This window comes from Canis lupus, chromosome 4, assembly GCF_011100685.1.
Source record: "Canis lupus familiaris isolate Mischka breed German Shepherd chromosome 4, alternate assembly UU_Cfam_GSD_1.0, whole genome shotgun sequence".
Lineage (NCBI taxonomy): Eukaryota > Metazoa > Chordata > Mammalia > Carnivora > Canidae > Canis > Canis lupus.
The window spans coordinates 45,703,834-45,725,193 of record NC_049225.1 but is presented as its reverse complement, the minus strand read 5'-3'; the positions used below and the strand labels follow the sequence as shown (position 1 = coordinate 45,725,193).

General features: G+C 35.4%; 1 protein-coding gene across 39 annotated transcripts in view; it reads left to right on the top strand.

Moving 5' to 3' along the window:
* Positions 1-21,360, top strand: part of LOC119863952 (teneurin-2-like) — a 664,488-nt gene that overhangs the window by 125,745 nt on the left and 517,383 nt on the right. For 17 of the 39 annotated variants that reach the window (XR_005358278.1, XR_005358277.1, XR_005358255.1 and 14 more), the window contains 2 exons: positions 14,191-14,476; positions 19,584-19,931. The exons of 10 other annotated variants lie outside the window; for them this stretch is intronic. The gene's annotated coding sequence lies outside the window, so the exon portion shown is untranslated. 12 more of the 39 variants (XR_005358273.1, XR_005358274.1, XR_005358266.1 and 9 more) reach the window with 6 other exon arrangements.

Below are 21,360 nucleotides of genomic sequence, written 5' to 3'. Positions count from 1 at the left end.
AATGTGTATACCTTTATAGACTATAGACTAGCAATAACTGCAAACAATAGAACCTAGCCAAAAACACAAACTCTAGATTTTCTAATTTCTGAGAGATGAAGGGATTTGAGGTATTCTAGTGGAATTTGGAATGGGAGAATCTTAGCTGTTTTTAGCTGTTGTGATAAAACTGTTTGGCCTTTAATTGATAGGAAGAAAACCATTCCTCAAAAGTACTGCTTTTCTCATGTTTTGGAACATAGATTTCTTTGGGTTCTTTTCCTGTTTGGGATTTGCTGAGCTTCCTGAACTGAAGTTTAGGTCTTAACCAATTTGAGAAGCTTTTACCATTATTTTATTCAGAATCTTTTTAGTGCTGTACTCTTTCTCCTGTCTCTGAGACAATTGTAGACATTTCTGCTATCATCCTATAGATCCCTGAGACTCTTCATTTTTAAAAAAATATTTTATCTTTGCTTTTCAGATTGTTCTTTATTCAGTTTCATTCTTTCCTTTGTCATCTCCATTCTACTACTGAGCCCATCCAGTGAGTTTTAGATTTCATTTATTTTTATTTTTTTCTTCATTAATTCAATTAATTCTTCTTTCTAAACTTATTTTCTTTGAGTAGACTATTTTCCATTTGTTTCAAGTCTATTTGCAATTATTTGTTAAAGCATCTTTATGTATTAAATTCATCAAGTAATTCCTATTTCTGTTATCTGGGCATCAGTGTCTGTTAATTGTGTTTTTCCATATAAATTGAGATTTTCCTGGTTTTTGGTATGTCTGATAATTTTGGGCTAAGTTCTGAACAGTTTCAACATGATGTTATGAGATTTTGAGCCCATTAAATACTAAGGAGAATGTTTTACATTTTTGTTGTACAGTTGATTTCCAGCTACAAGTTACAATGTACCTTCTTTGGGATGAGGCCAAACACTTTAGTGTTCAAATTCTCTGTTGTACTGTTCAGGTCTGTTCTACCTGTATGCCACATAGTGGCCACTCTGGGTTCTGGATAGTGGTCTGTTTGTTAATTCAGCTCTTACATTATGGAAGGTACTGGTTAGAATCAGACACATGAATGCTGGGTGTTGTTATAAGGAAGTTTATGATGTTACTGTCTCAAATTTCTTTCATACAGTCTTCTTAGTGTTTCCCATTTCCCTGAAGTGCCACTTTGTCATGTTCTATTCAGAATGGTGGGGTTTTGGTAATCTAACATCCAACTCTGCTGCATACTAGCATAACGATGTGTGCATCCTGGGCCAGGTTATATGAAGACAGACCAAAACAAAACAAAATAAAACACCAGTGTTTTCCTCACCATCTTGGAACCAAAGCTCCACGAAAGAGGGAGGAAGGTACTCCTCCCTCAGATCTTTGGCTCCTGGGGGCTCCCATGTCTGCTGTTATGGCTGTAGCACAGGATTATTTATGGGCTGGAGTGTGAGAAAATGGAGAAGATAAAGAAAGAAGAAAAATGAGGATTTTTGCCCTCTCTCTGAGTGTTGGAAGTTCTTCATTCTTCTTTTCCATGCAAAATTAGAGGGAACTTTCTCTGTGCCTCAGTGGCCTCCTTTGGGTGTCAGGTTACTTTGAGATTAAATTGAAGAAAACAAGAAAAACATGGATAAGCTCATTGCCACTTTAGTGGTAATATGATTTTCTTGGCTTCTTCCCAAATATGCTTGCTACTGTTCATTTTTCAGAGTCCTTGAAGAGTTGCTTCATTCATTCTCTCCAGGTTTTACAGAGTTTACAGTGCAAGGGTGGAGTGTGATTATTCCATCTAATCTGGCCCTAAAACCAGTTTGCTTAATGTTAAAGTATTAGTAGTAATATGACTAGTCTCATGTGAAGCTTTTCAAATACTCAGAGTTTTTGGTATTTATAATGCTAAATGCCATTAATTCAGCTTTAGTATTAATACCAAAAGAAAAGACTACAACTATAAATCAGGGAATTTTAAAACTATTTTGTTTTGTTTTTTGAATGCTGTCCTTGGAGTGAGTAGCAATCACAAAAGATTATCCCTTCTTCAAGCCCACAAATTGTCTTAAGTGAAACTTCAAACTTGCCACAATAAGTACTTTTAGTACTCGTGACTCATCATTCTTTTGTGGACTGAAAAACAGTACTTTTAGACAAAGCTATAATATAATATTCATCTTGTTAAAAAGAAGAAGGGGGAGGATCAATCTGTGGCTCCCCCAAAAATCATTATGTAAAACTCTTTCATATTATTTGGATTCTACATAAATGCATGTCTAATAAAATTTTCAATTGCTTTGTTTCAGGGAATGTAGAGTACCTTTGGGCCTCTGGGGAACATGGTCCATTTTAACAGATGTTTTAGGTAAAATTTCTTTTTTTTTAATATTTTTTAAAAGATTTTATTTATTTATTCATAGAAACACAGAGAGAGAATGAGAGGCAGAGACACAGGCAGAGGGAGAAGCAGGCTCCATGCAGAGAGCCTGACATGGGACTTGATCCAGGATCTCCAGGAACATGCCCTGGGCTGCAGGCAGTGCTAAACCGCTGCACCACCGGGGCTGCCGTTAGGTAAAATTTCTTAAGAAAAAAAAAAAAAAAACTGAAGCAAAAGGTTTTGGATATCCAAGATACAGGCATTTCTGGCAGCCTTATTATTTTTTCCTAAGTGGCAAGGTGGATGCAATTGGAAATTTGGTCCCTTGTAATATTGCTTGCCATTTTGGGCAACTCTCTACTCTTTTTTCCCATTTCTATAGGGACATATTGTCTTTTCCTAGACAAGATGATGAGTGGTTACTTAGTAAATTTTCAGCTAAAAATTCTGTTGTATCTTTTATAATGGTAAACCATTAAACAATAGATAGAATGAAAGGATGAAATCCAATGGTAGAGTCTTGGTCATGGCAGCTGGCAAGAGAAAAATTCTCAGTTAAGGGCAATCCCATTTCTCTAAAATTAAACTATGCATATAAATGGTCATTTATAATCTTTTGTCCACCCTATGACTCTTTATTGTCTTTGAAACACATTGTTTTTTGTACTGTCATTCTTAGAAAAGGTGAATGGTAAGTAGTATCACCATATGAAAGAGTAATTTAATAACCATTTATTAGTGTATTAGTAAATGAGGGCATAAGTTCCTTTAACAAACTGTAAATGTTATCTGTGGGTGTTCTTTTTCTCCCAGTGACTTGGAGCTTTTTGTTCTGTGATGACAATATTCTACTTAAAGTCATGACTCAGTCTGTAAAACTATCTTCTTAATTGCAGAATCAGATCACTAATATTGAAAGAATGCATCCATTCCCTTAGAGGTTTGCTATCTCTCAGTTTTCCAAGTAACAAAAAATATTTTATGCTTCCCATGACATAATACTGCTAATAACTAAAATTCATTAGGTATTTTAATGTGTCCTGCATTGTGTTAAACACAGCACATGCATTAACTAATCAAATATTTACCATGCAGCCTATGTGGGCAGATAATGTTTTTGTTCATATTTTACAGATATATTAAACTGACACTTGGAAAGGTGAAATAAATTATCTCAGAATAATTCAGGTGGCAAATGGCAGAGCTGGCATTTAAACCTAGATTTTTCTAACATCAAAGCCAGTATCTTATCCAGTCTGCTGTAAATAAATAGGAAACAGCTGTTGCTCATAACCTTTTAGTTTATTTTTTATTTTTCTATTAATCCTCACCCACTTTTGCAGTCTCACTAGACCTCCCTTACCCCCACCAAAGCAACACTAAGTGTCTTAGAAGTTCCCAGGCATTTCTTCTAGGTTCCTGAAATAGTGTTTGTAGCAATTACACTAGGTTTTGCCTTCTCCTCTGGCTTCCATGGAGCTACAGGAAAGAGGATCTCCACTGCCTTTACTTCAGTGACCTCTTTGCTACCCTCATGGGATCCCAGAAGTTCCATTGTCCTGACACCTTACTACACCTAAAAATGTATCCTTAGAGAGAATAGTGTTGACTCTCCCTTTCCTACTATGATCTAACTGTATTAGCTTTGGTTGGAGACCTCTTTTCCAATTCTTGACAATACCATCTTCCTCTCATCTTGCAAGTCTCCTCAAAGAAATCTTCTTTGATCATACCATTTAAGTTTTATCTGTACTTCCACTCATGTTCACTTCCATTGCGTCACTAATCATAATCTATCTATGTATAGATAAATATATAGTTTTTTTAAAAAAAACTTAATTGCTTTGTCTTCCATTGGATGGTAAATTCTATGAAAACAGATCCTTCTCTGAGTTTTATGTTTTGGATTGTTAATGATTAGCATTATGCTGGCATGTGGTGAACATTGAATAAACACTGAATGTGTGAATGAATTTCAGACTGGATTTGAGCCCTTAAATTAGGCATAGGATTTAATATAATCAACATATAAAGGCAGCAGCATATACCCCAAGGCATAGGACAAAAATATTAGAAATTATATTTATACTTACTAATTATATGAATTTGGAGGATAGAATTAACTTTAACATTTTATATACAATTTAATCTGAAGAATCCTTGGGAAGAACAGGAAATCCATGTGTTGGGGGTGTTGATGGAGGCCCACTCACTCCTTTGTCTTTATTGAACACATTGAGACATATTGCAATTTACATATGCTCTGCTAAATGGATTTGCAGAATATATTGCCAAGTTTTAACTAAACTAAAATGGGCAAATAGCCTAAGTGTATTCTTTTAAAGAAACTGTAGGTTGGAGATGATAAAATACTAATAATGGAAGCATAAATGAGCAATTGAAAATGAAAGGACACTTCTAGTAGTAGAATGACATCTTCAGACTCCACAAAACCAGGTATAAAATAAGCAAACAAATACTGATAATCTAATCACATTGACAGATTGAAAAGTTAGTGTCTGTAGATTTAATTTATCAAGAAGAATATCTGATATAAAGATTTATATTTACTGTTGCCAAGGATCAACTTTGCACTGTGTGTTGTGCCTTGAGATATTAGTTAATGTCGGTAAAATGAAGTCATCACAATTAGTGAGACATTTAAAAATTAACCATCTGGAACGTGAAGGTAAACTTTAGAGTTGCTTGAAGGCATACCTTAGAGTTGTTTAAGAGATAAGATGTTTAAAGATACAGAATGCTCATTCCAGCACCTTACAAAATTGTATTGCACTTAATGATTAATGTTGAGAAGCCTTTTCTGAGGTTTCTTAAAAGCAAGAAATAAAAGCCACATACTTGTTCTTCCTGCTACTGTAAAAATAGCTGAAATAATATACAAAAAGTAATATAGAGTATAAACTAAAATACTTAACAACTTATCAATACATAAACTATCAATAACTATTTGAAGAAACAACTATTTTTTAAAAAGATTTTATGTATTTATTCAAAAGAGACACACACACACAGAGGCAGATATATAGGCAGAAAGACAAGCAGGCTCCATGTGGGGATCCCGATGTGGGACTTGATTCCAGGACCCTGGGATCACAACCTGAGCGAAAGGTAGATATTCAATCTCTAGGCCACCCGGGTACCCTGAAGAGGTAACTATTATTTTGAATGAACTGTGAAACATATCTAAGCAGTTTATTTATATTTATTTATTTGAGAGAGCACAAGCAAGGGACGCTGGAGAGAGAGAGAGAGGGAGAAGCAGACTCCCTGCTGAGCAGGGAGCCTGATACCAGGCTTGATCTCATGACCTGAGCTGAAGGCAGACGCTTAACCAACTGAGCCACCCAGATGCCCCTTGTCTATGCAATTTAATAAATGTTCAGATACTAAAATTTGTCCCAGTTTATGGTATTTGCTAAATTTTCACTCAGTAACGTTTTACAAAACTAATCTTTTTTTTGAGCCATTAAGGAATGATGTTCCTAAGAAGTTATTTTTCACTCTTGCATGGCTTCTCTAATACAGACTGTGTTTTATGGAAAAGTGTGGGATTATATCAGTAGGTGGAATTTGATGACAAAGCTTCATTGACTAGAATAAAAAACTATTCAGGATTAAGGTTATAGAAAAGGCACTTCATCCAGGGGTAAACTAAAAATGCACATATTAACACAAGTTAACAACAACATAGCTAATTTTATAAAAGCAAGATGATTAAAAAATAGAAGACTCTTTATACACTAAATAATAAAATAGAGATTAATCATAAGGACTCTTGTTACTTGAGAGATTCTCAGAGTTTTTCTTAGCAAAATTCTTAAGAATGTTATTAAATTGAAATATGAGTTATGTGTTAGTGTGCTACCTAGCAGTTATAGATTTTAAAAAGGCACACTTAAAGGATCTCTTTGGTGATATTTTCACAATGAATTGAAAGAAGTACATATTTTTAAAACCTCTTGTCTGTGGAAATGCCTTTTGAAATGCAGTATTTTTAAAAGTTTACATTGAAAGTCAGTTTAGTTGCTTTTGAAAACAATGTATGTGACATTTAAAAAAGAAACAACTCAGGTCTGAACACTTAAAAATTTGGATATTATATCTTCACATCTATTTAAAAATCTTCAAAATAATACTTTATGTTTAGTTTTGAACTAATATTTTATTTCATTATTATTATTTTTAAATATTTTATTTATTCATGAGAGACACAGAGAGAGAGACAGAGACATAGGCAGAGGGAGAAGTAGGCTCCCTGTAGGGAGCCCGATGCGGGACTCAATCCCGGGACCCCAGGATCATGCCCTGAGCCAATAGCAGGTGCTAAACTGCTAAGACACCCGGGGATCCCCTGAACTAATATTTTACAAATAAAATAGTAGTAACATCTTATGAATAGTTTGCAAGAATAACTGAATGACATTAAAGATGATTAAAATTTATGAACTACATTTAAGCAAAAAATACCCTTCTGTAATTGGTGGACGAAATTGAAAAAATATGATTATGATTTAGTAACCATAGTCAATGATTTGTGAGGTCTTCTTTTTATCAATGATTAAGAACACTTAAAAAAACACCACCTAAATTAAACTTGGAACCAGAACTGTGAGTCAATGTAACAGAAAGAGAATATTCAGACACTTTGCCTTCATTAAAAATACAGTAAAGATGATGATGATACTATTCTCATACTTCTAGGCCCTGTCATATAGGAAGGAACAGGGAAAAAAAAAAGAGTTAACTAATGCACAATATATTTTGGTTTTCCTAATATCCAAATACAACCATTTCCTCATTCTTAAACTTTTACTTACCAAACACAAAAGAAGTACGATGCTTATTTGTCAAAATAATGCTACTATCTACAATATAAATGGCATTAATAAAACTTATTAATACATTTTAGAAAGATCATGATTTTTGGATCATTAACAAATAATTACAGTTTGGGGCACCTGGATGGCTTAAGTATTCGACTTTTAGTTTTGGCTCGATCATGATCTCAGCATGCTGGGATCTAGTCCTGTGTCTGGTCACACCAAGCCAGGGAGTTGGCTTGAGGATTTTCTCCCTCCTCCTATACCCTTCACCCTGCTTATATGTGGACTTGCACTCTCTCTATATATATATTTATTTATAAATAAATGTTTTTTAAAATAATAAATAATTGCAATTTTAAATGCTTTTAATTGCCATAATTTAAATAATATAATATTTTATGCTTACCTCATTATTCTAAATTTCTGTTTTTCATGAATTTCATGATATAAATTAATTGGTTCAGTGTTAAATGCAAATAATGTGCATTAAAATAAGAATGTATTGGATTCATGCTCAACAGATCTCCAATGGAAAGAGTGCTCCATTTAAAATGTTGAGGGGCCAGTGGAATGAGTTTTCTGTCTACAGGCAGCGGTACAGAATGGTGGTTTATTGCATAGATTTTGGAGTTACATCTATGTTTAATGATCAGGCCTACTCTGTACTTGCCAGTTAATTCAGTTCTCTGAACCCCAGCTTTTTCTTCCTTACAATAGAGTCTACTTTAGACAATTACAATGGGAGGTATATTATGTAAAACATAGAGCACTATGGTGGTACCTGATAGGAGTGTGATACATTTAAATTTTCTTGCAAGTGACATTGTAGGTTTTCATAGCATATGTAGGAAGGTAACAACCTATATATTGACATATTTGTCCCAAGCAGGTAAGAATTTATCTGTATACCTGAACAAGAATGATAACACCAGCATTGCTTATAATTGTACCAAAAATGGAAACTAGGACTTAGACATTTAAAAACAGAATATAATTAAATTGTGTTATATTTATTCAAGCAGACAGTATATGAACTGAAAACAAATGTGTTAACATGGGTAAATCTCAAAAACATAATTTTGAGTTCAAAAAAAAAGCAAGCTGTAGAATAAAATAAGTTGTACAGTATAACAACATATAAGTTTGAAAACATGAAAAACAATATTGTTTACAGATGCATATAGTATGAAGATGTAGAGAAATGTTTGGGAATGATATACATCAGGTTCTAGGGAATGGTTACCCTTAATAGCATGAAAAAGAAATGCAATTGAGAGGTAAAAGCATGTAATTCAATAGCATTTGTAAGGTTTTATTCCTTAACCTGACTTATTTGAAACATGAAAGTTCAGTATACTCTTCATTTTACTTTTTTATTGCTATGTTTTTCACCATTAAAAAAAAGTCAAAGAAAAATATTTGTACAAAAAGTAGTGAATGGCTAACCATTTGAGGCTGCTGTCTTTTAAGGAAGGGAGGGAGAGAGGGAGGGATGGACTGAGGGACAGAGAAAGGAAAAATATTTTGAATAAGAGTAATTTACTTGACATTTTCCTTCAAAAGACTTCTTGAACAAGCAAGCCAAAAAAAAAAAAAAATGATGGGGGGGCACATCTGGTTAATGGGCTGGCATTGAATGCTTAATTATTCCACTTTTGACACAAGGATATGTTTTAACATCTTGAACATCCAGGTAACTTTCCTTGTGTGAAGTCTGAGCGAGAAAAGGAAATGCATTGTTAGTCTCTCTCTACCTTTCTTCTTTTTATTTTAATAAGAGATGGTATCATTGTAGGCAGACAATTTGATGTCATATTTTTCTATGATATTTTCACAGTGTGCACCAGGGCGCCTGTACTCTGCAGCTATATGACATGCAGGATTTTTTTTTTTTTCGCCTTCACATCAGAGCCTCAAAAACAAGCTCCACAGCATCAGGCACAAAGACTATCAATAACCATTCTATCTTTTCATTTTTTCTTTGTTATTTCATAAAGAAAAGGCAGAACCATGATGTTTGGCTGTCAAACAGCAAACAATTCAGAAATTATTTCTCTTCTCATGGGTGGGTCTTTGATGACCATGAGCTCTCCCACCTCCAGCCTCTATGCTTGACCCCAGGGAATGGGTCCAAAGCTGCTCTAGGGAGTGCATTTGAGAAACTTGCTGAGCGCAGTGACTGGCCTTCCCATTCATCAGACTGCAGGCAACTTGGTGGATTATCTATGGCTCTCACACCTGTGTGTGTCCCCTCCCTGACCTTACGCCATCCCTTCCCTCCACGGTTTGGCTATCGGTGGGAGTGGCTTGCTGACACACCTGGCACAATGCAGACCACTCGAGTTAGCATACCAGCAAAGCAGCCAGGTTGCTAGGGAGCTGCCCTCGGAGCATCCCTTGATCTATTTTTAAATTTCCATGCTTGTTTCCTCTCTGAAAGGAAGCAAAGAATAATACCGCTTGGCTTTCTCCTCTCTTAAGAAATAAAGTAACCAACAAGGCTAAGACCTGTTGTGAAGTTAAAAAGCATTTGCTAATTAAACTTCAGAATGTTACGGTATTTGTGCCCATCTAGTTTCTGCTTAATTAATTTCCAGATAAGGCAGCATCTCAGAAGAGATAGAGGTAAGTGTCTGTAAGGAGTGTAGGTGAAATTTGCTAGTGCTTAAAAAAATTCTATTATAAAGCTCTCCAACCACTATTCCTCCAAGCATTTAACAATAACCCATTATGAGACACCTAGAATCCCCCCACCACAGGGAAAAAATGAGAAATTTGGTGGGCTATTGAACAGTGAGTTCTCACAGCTGATACACAGAAAAGCATTTAGCACAGGTGTTTCGGTAACTGTGAAATACCGAGGAAATTCAGTCTTCTGTGACACATAGATTCACTGTCTTGTGTGGGATGGAATCTTATGGAACTTGCAAAATATCTGTAATATAAATAAAAGAAGAAGAGGGACAAAATTAGCTTTTACAGAACTCCAGAAATTGTTCCTTGTATGGAAAAGTCTTCCTTTTTGGCCACTGATAACTAGCAGTTTTCTTGGTATTTTTTTCCAAGTTAAAATGAATCCAATTTCAAATGTTGTTAGTGAATTTTTAAAATGATGTGTTATATGCATGCAGGTGTGGAGAAATCTGGTGGAATAACAAGTGTGCTAGTCTCCATGTGTCAGGATTTTTTTTTTTTTGAAACTTTAAGAGATATTTCTCTCCTTCTCCATGGCCACTTTCAAACCTTAGCAGCTGATCAACAAAGTTAGGAACTGATCCCTCTTCCATTTACAATTCTAGATGTAAGTTACACTTTCTAGAATTCACAGGAATATTCCAATGCCACCATTTGGGAATTGTGAGCTTGGACGTTACAGTTTATATACCAATATAGGGTTCAGGAAAATAGATACACTTAAAGGGGACTATTAGTCTGTATACATTTCCATATGCTCTTGGTTTCTCTTTTATAACTTTCAGTCTAATGTATTTTACCAGATGAAATATTATTTAAAAAAAAGAAAAGCATGAATCTGTAGGAGTTTACCTAGAATCCATCTGAAGTACAGTGGGATTTCTTCACTTAAACCTCAAAGTTTAATTTCTAACATATACTGACAACTTTCTAGGGGCCAATCACTTTTCTAAACTCTTCATTACCTTTAATATTCACAAAAACCCTAAAAATAAAATACTGTTATTATTTTCATTTTAGTAGCTGAAACAGTTACACTTTCTTGAAAGTTATTTCTTCTAGATCATTCAAACCCAGGGCTATCAGATCCCAGAATCTATATACTAAGCTACTGTCCTATGTGATCTGCCCTTTTATGGATATATAGTACAAGTTACTGGTGCAACTTGAATCTTTAAAACGGTTTCTCAACTAACTAGTTTAAGGCTAGTTACTTCCCAATATGGACTCCTGAAAAGTTGCATGTAAGGTAGATCATTCTTGGGAAATTAGCCAGGGAGAGGCATATTGGCCTTGGCGGGCGGGCGGGTGGGGGGGGCGGTCATCAAGATAAGGGTTTTAATCCTGGTCCCTCTACTGACTGTTTTGACTTGGGCCAGTTACCAAAACTCAGTTTCCCCATCTGTAAACTAGTAATGATATTATCTCCCTCATAGGGTGAGAATATATGATAACAAATGAGATGTTTTACATAAAAACACTTGCCATGTAGTAACATTCAGTAAATAGCAGGTAAAAATTAAGATTGCCACTGTCAAAGTGTAATTTGGAAATGGTAATCTCAGACTACCTTAGGATTTAAAGGCTCTGTGTTATTCTTCCAAGCTCAAAAACAAATGCTTAGTTTTAAGCTCTGAGCACATCAGAGCCCACTTCCATATTTGCGGTAACATACGTTACGATGTAGCTCTAGTCTTAGAGGGTAGAAGACAGAAGAGCAGAGGACGTAATCCACCAAACTGTCAGGAGAATCTCAAAGTGTGCCCTCTTTTGTCCATCTCTTCAATGTTTTGGTGGGCAATGGTATTCTGAGAGAAATAAGAATTGTCCCTCATTGCCATATGTTTTTATGACTAAGAAATTCTTTGATATCATAAAATGAAATATCACTGGTAAGAGATTGGTTTTCATTTTAAAAAATATTCTGGCATGGCTTTGAAGCCAATGACTGTTTGACATTCCTAAAGCTCATACTGATAACATGCCATTTGTAGAAAGGGAGTACAGAAAAACATCAAGTCTCCCCAGTGAAATGTGAACTTCTTGCTCTGTTTTTGGTACAGATCTATCAAGTATTATATATTATGTGGAAAGGGGCAAAGATTCAGATGTTACTGCTGCAGTGACAAACTAAGAAGGTGCTAAGAATCTCTGGGAGTTACTTGCATTCTTTCCTTTACTACCTGTTCAATATGGGGTACTCAAAACACAGTACTGTGTCCTACGTACCAAACACTGATGAATACCAAAGATACAGACACAAATTGGCTCCATCCCTGGCTTAGTTGTGTGAAAAACAGGCAGGTAAAGAGGAAAACGAGTGCCCTGATTGTTCTTTAAGAATATTGCTGAGAGAGGTAAGGGAGGCCGGTGTACGTTTTTTCAGGACATGCTTATTATTGACTTCTCCCCTTTGGCTTCCAAACCACAGAGAAATGAATAGAAGAGTGAGATAACAGTAAAATAGTCAGCTTCATTACAGTAAATCTGATGGGAGAATGTGACTAGGACTAGGGACCAGTGTGGGTTCCTCTCAGCCCCTGAGCCCCACTGGCCAGCCAAGATGAACTGATCATTCCCCTAGCCCTTGGCAGAGGATCCAGACTACTATAAGCTCCCTGGGCTTTGGTAGAGCTCTCTTAATGCCTCACCATGTGAAGAAAGTAAATAAGTGTGGATCTTCAGGGAGCTAGTTTCAGAAAGAGCCTCAGAGAGGAAAATGAATGTGCAAGAGCACTTTTCCTCTTACCATGAAACTTGTCACTCTGCCTCCCATGAACATAAGTGAGAACTGGGGTTGGAAAGAAGGGTGAACACTTTTCTTCACCCAAGAAGCCAAAGAACTTATATTTTGGCTCAAGAAGGAAACATGTTCAGAGGAGAAAATCTGTTCCTCTTAAAATCCTTTTTGAGCTGAATCATGAAGGATGAAGAGGAGCCTGCAGAAGAAGAAAGGGAAAAGCATTACAGACAGACAACATGGTAAGTGCAAAGAAGAAGATAAAAGAGCCCAGCATGAGATCCAGGTGAATAAAGAGAAGAAAATAGATTTACTTTTGGATTTATGTTTACAGCTCCCAATGTGCTTTACTATCAATATCTCCTTTTGATCTTCACAATAATGCTGTGAGAAAAAATGTGATAGCAATTGATATTCCTTTTTTATATGACATCTGTGATTGAATGAGCTAAGATATTTAAAGTACCACGGATAGTATGTAGAATACAATTAACAAATATTAACTATTATTGTTACCACTGTAATTATGTTTATTATTCTTACTACTATTATTATGATTTTTATTGCAATGGTTACTGCCAAATTCCCTTAGCTAGTAAATGGCATAACTAGTAAATCCCATTGTTAATGACTTAGCTAGTATGTGGTGTAGCTTGTAAGATGTACAGTTAGTCAGAGGTAGAACTGGAACTCGTGATATGGTGTCCAGTCGATTCCAGGGACTTAATCAGCACTCTGAAGAACTGTGAAAGGTTTATGGTTTTGCCCTATTATATTCACAAGTTAGTTTGCCACTATTGCATGGGCACTGGCACACAAGGATCCTGGCTCAGAATTTTTTTTTTCTTACTCATGGCATACAACAGGAGGCAGAAACTTCATATTCTCCCTGGTTCTCTTTGACCCCAAGGTGAAGTGGAGTGGCCCAAGTGGATGTTGCCACACAGGGGGCTCACACCACAGCAGAGGAATTCAAAGTTTAGAAAACCTCCAATTTTGGGAGGCTTCTGGGTGGCTCAGTCTGTTAAGCATCTGACTCTTGATTTCAGCTCAGGTCATGATCTCAGGTTACTGAGGCTGAGCCTTGTGTTGGGCTCCGCAGTATGCTTGGAGCCTGCTTAAGATTCACTCCCTCTCACTCTGCCCCCACTTCTCTCCAAAAAAAACAAAAAGAAAGAAAAAGAAAGCCCCCAGTTTTATAAGGAGTTGGACGTTCTTAACCTTTGCCTGGAAGGAAGATGTTATCTTTATTAACCTAGTCAGGAAATGTGTCTGCCTTCTGCTCCAGAGAAACATAGGATCTCTATCTTCTCATTCTCTTGCTGCATAAACATCTTTGAAAATGATAGAACAAAAATTGATAGAAAATGTGCAGAAACAGAGAATCGTCTCTCAACAAGCATGTTGACAGAAAGTAACATTTTTTTCCCAGGCCTCTTGGTCAATATAACAGTGCCCAGAGAAGGCTAAATTAATGCAAATAACAGAGAGATCATAGATTAGCTTGAGGCACAGATTCCATTCACCTGAAAGTTTCTTGCAATTCTTCCTTTAAGATACTGGCAGAAGACAAGAGAACTTTCCCAGGGAGAAATCCAGCAAAGTCTTAGCTCTCTCAGAGCATGTGTTTCTCAGAAACCCACAGGAACAGAGTGTTTCCAGTGCTTGGAAGGAAGCATCATCTTGAAGGATTGTATGTTCCAGAACATTAGAAGCTTGTATTACAAGATGGAGACATGGTCCAGAAAAAAGTCACTGGCTTTGGAGAAAGCAGAAATGAGGTAGTACAGTTTTCTGGACAGAAGTATAGATTCAAACACTGAATTCTCTTTCTTCCTTCAGGTATATATATTTTAAATAATTCTTCAACTTTTAGAAATACACATTTTGGGCTCTCATCCCTAGAGTTTGAGTTTCTCATTCAATATGGTCTGTAGAATCTTTTTTGAAAACTTTCCCCAGGTGATTAATGCACAGCAAGGACTGGTGTCTGTTCTCTTTGGACACATTTTTAATATTTGGTTTCATATGTGAATAAGTTAAGTGATTTGTAAACTGTTATTACAGCTTACAATTTAAGAAATATGTGTGTATAATATATATATTATATGTGTGTATAATATATGTGTGTATATGTGTGTATAATATATATATGTGTGAGTATATATATATATATATATATACTCCCAAAGTAAGAATTAAATAGTAATTTCTAAATTCTACCTCACATTTGACACTTGGTGTTGTTTCATTAGGTACTCCTCTTCTAAGATAATAGGTTATCATACTAAAGAAGCTACACTGGATATATACTTAGGTTTTGCTTTTCAGCTTTAGAAAAATTAAGCATCTCTAAATATACTCCAGAAGAGAAATTCATGTCAGTTTTGCTTATTTTTGGTGCCACTCTAATGCACAACTTCATAATTCATCTTGAGTCTGTCAATTTTACCATCTAATATCTAATCAAAATTAGGTTCTAGGTTACTGTGGTTGATTGTAAGCATAATCACATGCTAATGTGACTTTCTGTTTTTCCTAACACCATCTAACAATGTCAAGACCTTTGATAACTCTCTTCCACCATTCAGTTTTTCCAAAGAGTAGGCCTATCAGCTAGGGGCCATGAACTTATCTTCATGTCTTCCACACTTACAGATCAAAAGCAAAGACAACTGACTGCATAGGCACCTCTAGTTCCACATTGAACTGCATGGATGGAATTTTCATCCTTCCCCAGTTATGAATATTAATAGGAAATGAAGACGTATCACTATATGTATATATATATATATATATATATATATATATATATAGTCCGAAGAAAATGCACTCAGAGGCACATTTCAAGCATATCATGAAGGAAGATTGGATTTTTTGTGTGGTTAAATTGATATAGTTTTTGTGTGGTTAAATTGATATAGTTTATTACATGTTTTATTAGGAAATTTCATTAGGTTATTTCATTCAACAAATAATTGAATGCCTCTTGGTAACAAAGCAATTGGCACTAAGAAATATACAAAATAATAATCTCGTTATTTTATATAACACTTGTAGTTTAAATACCTCTTTGAAGCTTATTGTTTCATTTTGAAAAGATTGAGGACATACTGCCTTTTTCTTCAAGGAGATTATACAGTTTGAGGGTGGGGAGGGGGATTGAAGGAGTGGCATATAGTAAATAATAAATTAATGAGCTACAAAATAAAATTTAATCTCTTAGTAATCAGAGATTATATAAAACATAGCATGGTAATGGAATTTATTTTGACTGATAATTCACAAAGACCCTAATCAATCATGATTAGTGGGCTCAAATTATGAGCCTAGGCTATGCAAAGTAGTAGGATGAAAATGGCTGCTCCAGATAATACAGTTTGATTTGGCAAAATATGTCCTAACCAGTTTCACTTTCATTCTTGAAGGGCCTCTAGATTTATATTTTTTGAGGAAAAAAAAAAAAATGGTTTCTGCTCAAAGCTGAATTCAACTGCTCACCAGCAGTTGTAGCAATGGATCCCTAATACGAAATGTCAGCTTCTTCTGTATCCGATCCTGTAAAGGCCAGAAGGAGAGGGGAACCCCTAGGATTTGGAGACCGACTCAGTATCTATAGTTCTATCTAAAGGATGAGGAATAAAACATCAAAATCAGAGTAATTTTTTCCTTAAACTATCAAACTTTATTTTGCATCCAAAGACAACTACAAATGCTCATTAAACACCTGTCAAAAGAAAAGAACCTTAGAAATAAAAGGAAATACTATGTTATGTGTAGTTATCTGTCACCATATGAAAAATCACCTCCAAACTGTACTGCTTAAAACAATAAGCATTTATTAATTTATTAATTTAAATTAATAGAATCCAGGCACATTTAGCTGACCCTATGCTCAGTCTTTCACAAGCCTACTAAGTGTTGACTGGGAATTCAGTCATTTCAAAGCCTGACTTCAGGAGGAGTCATTTTCAAGCTCACTAACGCTGCCATTGGCAGGAGTTAGGTTCTTACTGGCTGTTAGCCAGATAAATCAGTTCCTTGCCATATGGACCTCTCTGAGGGCTATACACAACTTGGAAGATTCCTTTCAAAAGAGAAAAAGCATGAGAAAGAGAGAGAGAATATGAATGAGACAGAGAGAGATCACAGTCTTTGTGCCATAATCTCAGAAGTACCACCTATCACTTTTCATTTCTCTATTCATTACATGTGAGTTGCTAGGTCCAGCCCACACTCAAAGAGAGGGAATTAAAGAGAGGGATTTACACAGCATTTGAAAAGGAAGAGGTAGGTCATTGGGGGCCATTTCAGAGAATGCCTGCCATTTATAGAAATAATCTCATTGAGCCTTTCATTTTATAGCCAAGGAAACTGAGGTGCAAAGTTGTTAATTATGTGTCCAATGTAACAGAGCCTGCTGCTATTGTTGCAAGAGCCTAGATATCCTAACAGTTCAAAACTCTCTGATAAGAGAAATGGACAGAGGTGAAAATATAGAAGCTATTTTCTACCAAAATAGTTTTCAACCTCTCTTCATTGAGTAAAGTGGGCAGACTTCTAATGGCTCATCCAGCCCTTCAAGCAGACAAACGATTTCAATTAGTTTTGTATATTGGTGTTTCTCGTAGGATGCCTTTAAATAGAATGGTTCTGTTTGTCGAATATAACCTGAAAATAATTGTTCTTCATGAATTTTATTTGATAAAATTATCCAGGTTTAATATGGCAACTGAGAAGATACTCTGTTCACATTAATGCATTTTTCTCTGACCCTTACATTATTTTACACAGAAATTATTTTGTCAGTTATAAACAGATAAAGATTTTTAATAGTTTTTCTGTAAGACTCAATATGTTTGAAAATGTTAGTTTTTAATAATTTTATCAATTACTTAATTAAGTCAATTCAAAGTTAACAATTTTAAAATTGTATCATATCTCATTACAATGACTAGATTGGAGAGACTTTTGGAGATCAACGATATTACATATTTGAATTAATTTTGTCATCCAGTAAAATAAGTGTATACCAAAACTATTACATGTAAGGTGTAAGCACCTATTACATGTAACTAAGTCTTTCATATTTTTTTCTGTCAAAATCATTTTATATCCTATCATATATACACAGTAAAATAGATACAAATGCTAGAAAGACATACAAAGAAAGAGAAAACTCCTCATTGGAGGTTTATTTATTTATTTATTTATTTATTTTGCTAATTTCTGGAACTTTGACTAAGAGACTTTGAATTTCTTTTAAATGCATCAACTCACTAATTTTTTAACCTGCTTTTTTCGCTTAAAATTTTATAAACCCTTTCTAATTTCTCTAAAAACACACCTAGATCACTTTAATCCCTCATTGTCATTTAGAATGTTTTCCAACTTTAAAAATGTATTATAAACGTCTCTGTGAAGACTATCTATGTATATTTATCTGTGTATCCTTATTGGAGTATCTCCTTTTAGTAATCCTCTAGGAGCTAGATCTCTGAGTGAAAGGGTGTATGAAGACTTTTGGTAAAAATCCATAAGTCGCCTTGAAAATTTTACATTCCCAGGAGCAGATTAGGAGAAGAGAGGAATCTAAATATAGGTTTCTGCAACAACCTTTCTTTGCAACAGACCTTTTGTTTAATTTCTCTGTATTTCTTTTTCTGAAAAGGAAGCAGTCACCATTTTGTGGGAGGAAGGAAACTTGTATAGCAGGAAAACATGAATTTAGGTTTTCATCTCAATTCCCAAGAGGTCCAAGTGGATTCTTCTCTTGGCCAAATGCACTCTTGCATTCCTAATCATCTATGTTTTACACCAGGAGAAGGTAGTACTCGATTTTGCTATCTCTCCCAACTCTATCTATGCTACTTTAGGAAGTATTAAAAAATATATCACAAATATTTAAAGGGGAGCAGGGGAACTCATTGATTTTCTGAAAGCAATTTGTTAATTAACATCAAAGGAATGAAATCTGACTTGCATAGCCTAGTGAGTGGCATTTTTCCATAGTCCTGGTTGCTATGGTGATGAAGGAAACTCGTTTGTTCTGGGTCACTCCTAAATTTGTGCATGAAAGCATAAGAGATTATTTCTGTCTAATCAAGTTATTTGGAAAAGTTGAAGGGGAGGTGCAGTGTTTTACAGCCATCAACCCTCAACAGAATAAAACACAATAGCTGAGAAAAAGGGATTATATCTTCCTTTTAAAAACAGAACTGAGCATTTTCTAACTGACCCCAAAGCCTCTTCCAGCAAAATATCTTCCCCCCACTTTGCACTCATATGAGGAATGTGGAATCACATTTCTTAAAGGGAATTAGAGTACATATTGAAAAACTCTACAACCCGACTTTGCATAATGAATAAGGAGTAGGGTGTGCATTCATTAAACAATTTTACTTTTGAACTTAAATTTTACAGTGTGTCAAATGCCTCACTAGGTCTGCATTGCCAGGAAGCCAAGTTCTGTTACAATTAACATAATTGGGAAAGCTGGAATAGAGAAGGAATGGCTCACCTCTTTTTTTTTTTTTTTTTAACAGATGTCTTGGCCCCTATGGTATATAGATTTAAGCATCTCTTGCACATTCCCCTGCCGGTGCTACACCTTAGTTACTCCTTAAGCAGGTGATAGTTTTGTATATCATCATCAGCACAAATACTATTTTTATAAAAGATTGTGGCTTCGGTTATATTTTGATTTTTATTTATAAAAAAAAATACTTTTTTTGTTTCTTTCTGAGACACAAAGATGTAAATCCAGATCTTTATCCTGACATTTATTTGCTGTGTGGGTAGGAAAAATCCCTTAACATTTTGATACTTCAACTTCCTTATGTACAGAATGAGTATAGTAAGATTTACCATATACAGGATTGTTTAAGGGTTTCCTCTTTATCAGTCATCCATTGCAGCATAACAAATTACACCATTTTTTATCTCATAGATTATAAGGGGCACGAATCTACAGGAACTAAGCTGGGTGATATGGCATAGGATCTCTCATGAGATTGCAGTCAGACATCAGCCACGGAGACACCACTGAGGCTCGAGGTCCTGCTTCAGAACTTGCTGTGAGGTTGTTGGAAAGCTCCAATTCAATGCTGGCTGTTGGCCTTCAGGCCACTAATTCTCATCATGTGGCTCTCCTCATAGCAGCTGGCTTCCACCAGAATGAGTGATTTGAGAAGAAAGAGTAAGAGCACAAGAATAAGAAAAAAACACCCAACACAGAAGACACAGTCCTTTTAATAACCTAACCTCAGAAGTGACAACCTATTATTCTTGCTGTATTTTATTTATTAGAAATAAGCTACTGACATCCAAGAAGCCCAATAAGCACACATTCAAGGAAAAGGGAATTAAGCTTCATTTCTTGAAGAGATGAGTATCAAAAAATTTTGTGAATTTATTTGTAAAACCACCAAATCTTCTTTAGTCTGCACTTTGTATTCATCTCACATGCAAATATGCATGCCTTCTCAAGGCCACAAAACTCTCATGCCACTGTAGCCTCTGCTAAATCCATAATCTTTTATTTAAATTGAGTCCAAATGTGGATAAGACTCTTAGGAATTACTTCCTTAAGTACAGCCCCTCAAGTACAGGTTTTTCTCCACTACTTACGAAACTAAAAGCATATGTTATCCACCCCCAACACACAATATACATATATGTATACACATAGAATGGTGGGGCAGGCTTTGTATAAGCACTATAGGCATTCGTGACCTAAATAGGCAAAAATAGGAGGTGCAAAAATGTCATTGATCCATGGCTATTGTGAAATCCAGCTAGGCAAATGTTGGATATTCATTGATAACTTTTCAAGGCCTGGAAGTAATTTCCTATGGCTCTCAGCTCCACCATCTGACCTCTTTGTTCTTCCTCCTTCCTTTTTCATGACATGTTGTATGTTTATAGTTGGCTAGTTTCCTCAACCAGCTTTCTGCCAGTAGAATTTTGGAGGTCCAAAGGTCATTCTTTCATTTTATTTCATTTGGAGGTTCTCTTTTCATTTTATATTTTATTTATCATTTTCAGTTCAAGCTGGCAATGCTTTTGCATATGTAATTCTTTTAAAAACCTTATTGGTGTGACTCTTATGGAGGATTACACTAGTAAACAAAAGCACATCCCCAATTTCCCCAGGATAAGTCCTTTCTCTACCTGAGGATTCTACTGAGACTACTAATGAACAATGCTCTTAGGACCCCAGTACTACTATTGTTTGATTGAAAGCATCTGCAAGACAGTGGATATCTTGAGTGGGTCTTTTATCTGACCAGAAGTAACTTGGATACACTGCTGTAACTTTTTCTGAGATATTATGAAATAACTGTACAGTCACTTCTGTGGCTTCATATCTGGATTCTTTTTTTCTGGCAACAGTCTATATATGCTCTTTGCTCAGAAGTCATTTCTTAATTTTAGAATTATTAGCTCTCTGAAATGTCTGAGAATTTTCAAAACTGTTAATTCCTGATTCCTTCATTTTTAATAGTTTTTCCTTTATTTTTCTCCCTTGATATTTTATCATAAGGGACAAGAAGAAATCAGGAAGTACTTGAATCATCTTTCTTAGAAATTATAAGGTTGTTGTCAATTACCAGCTATGGCTGTAGTCATCTCAAGGTTTAAGTAGGGTTGGAGAATCGACTTTCAAGTTCACTATACTGTTTCAGTACCTCACTGGATCTTTGATAAAGGCTTCTGTTATTCAT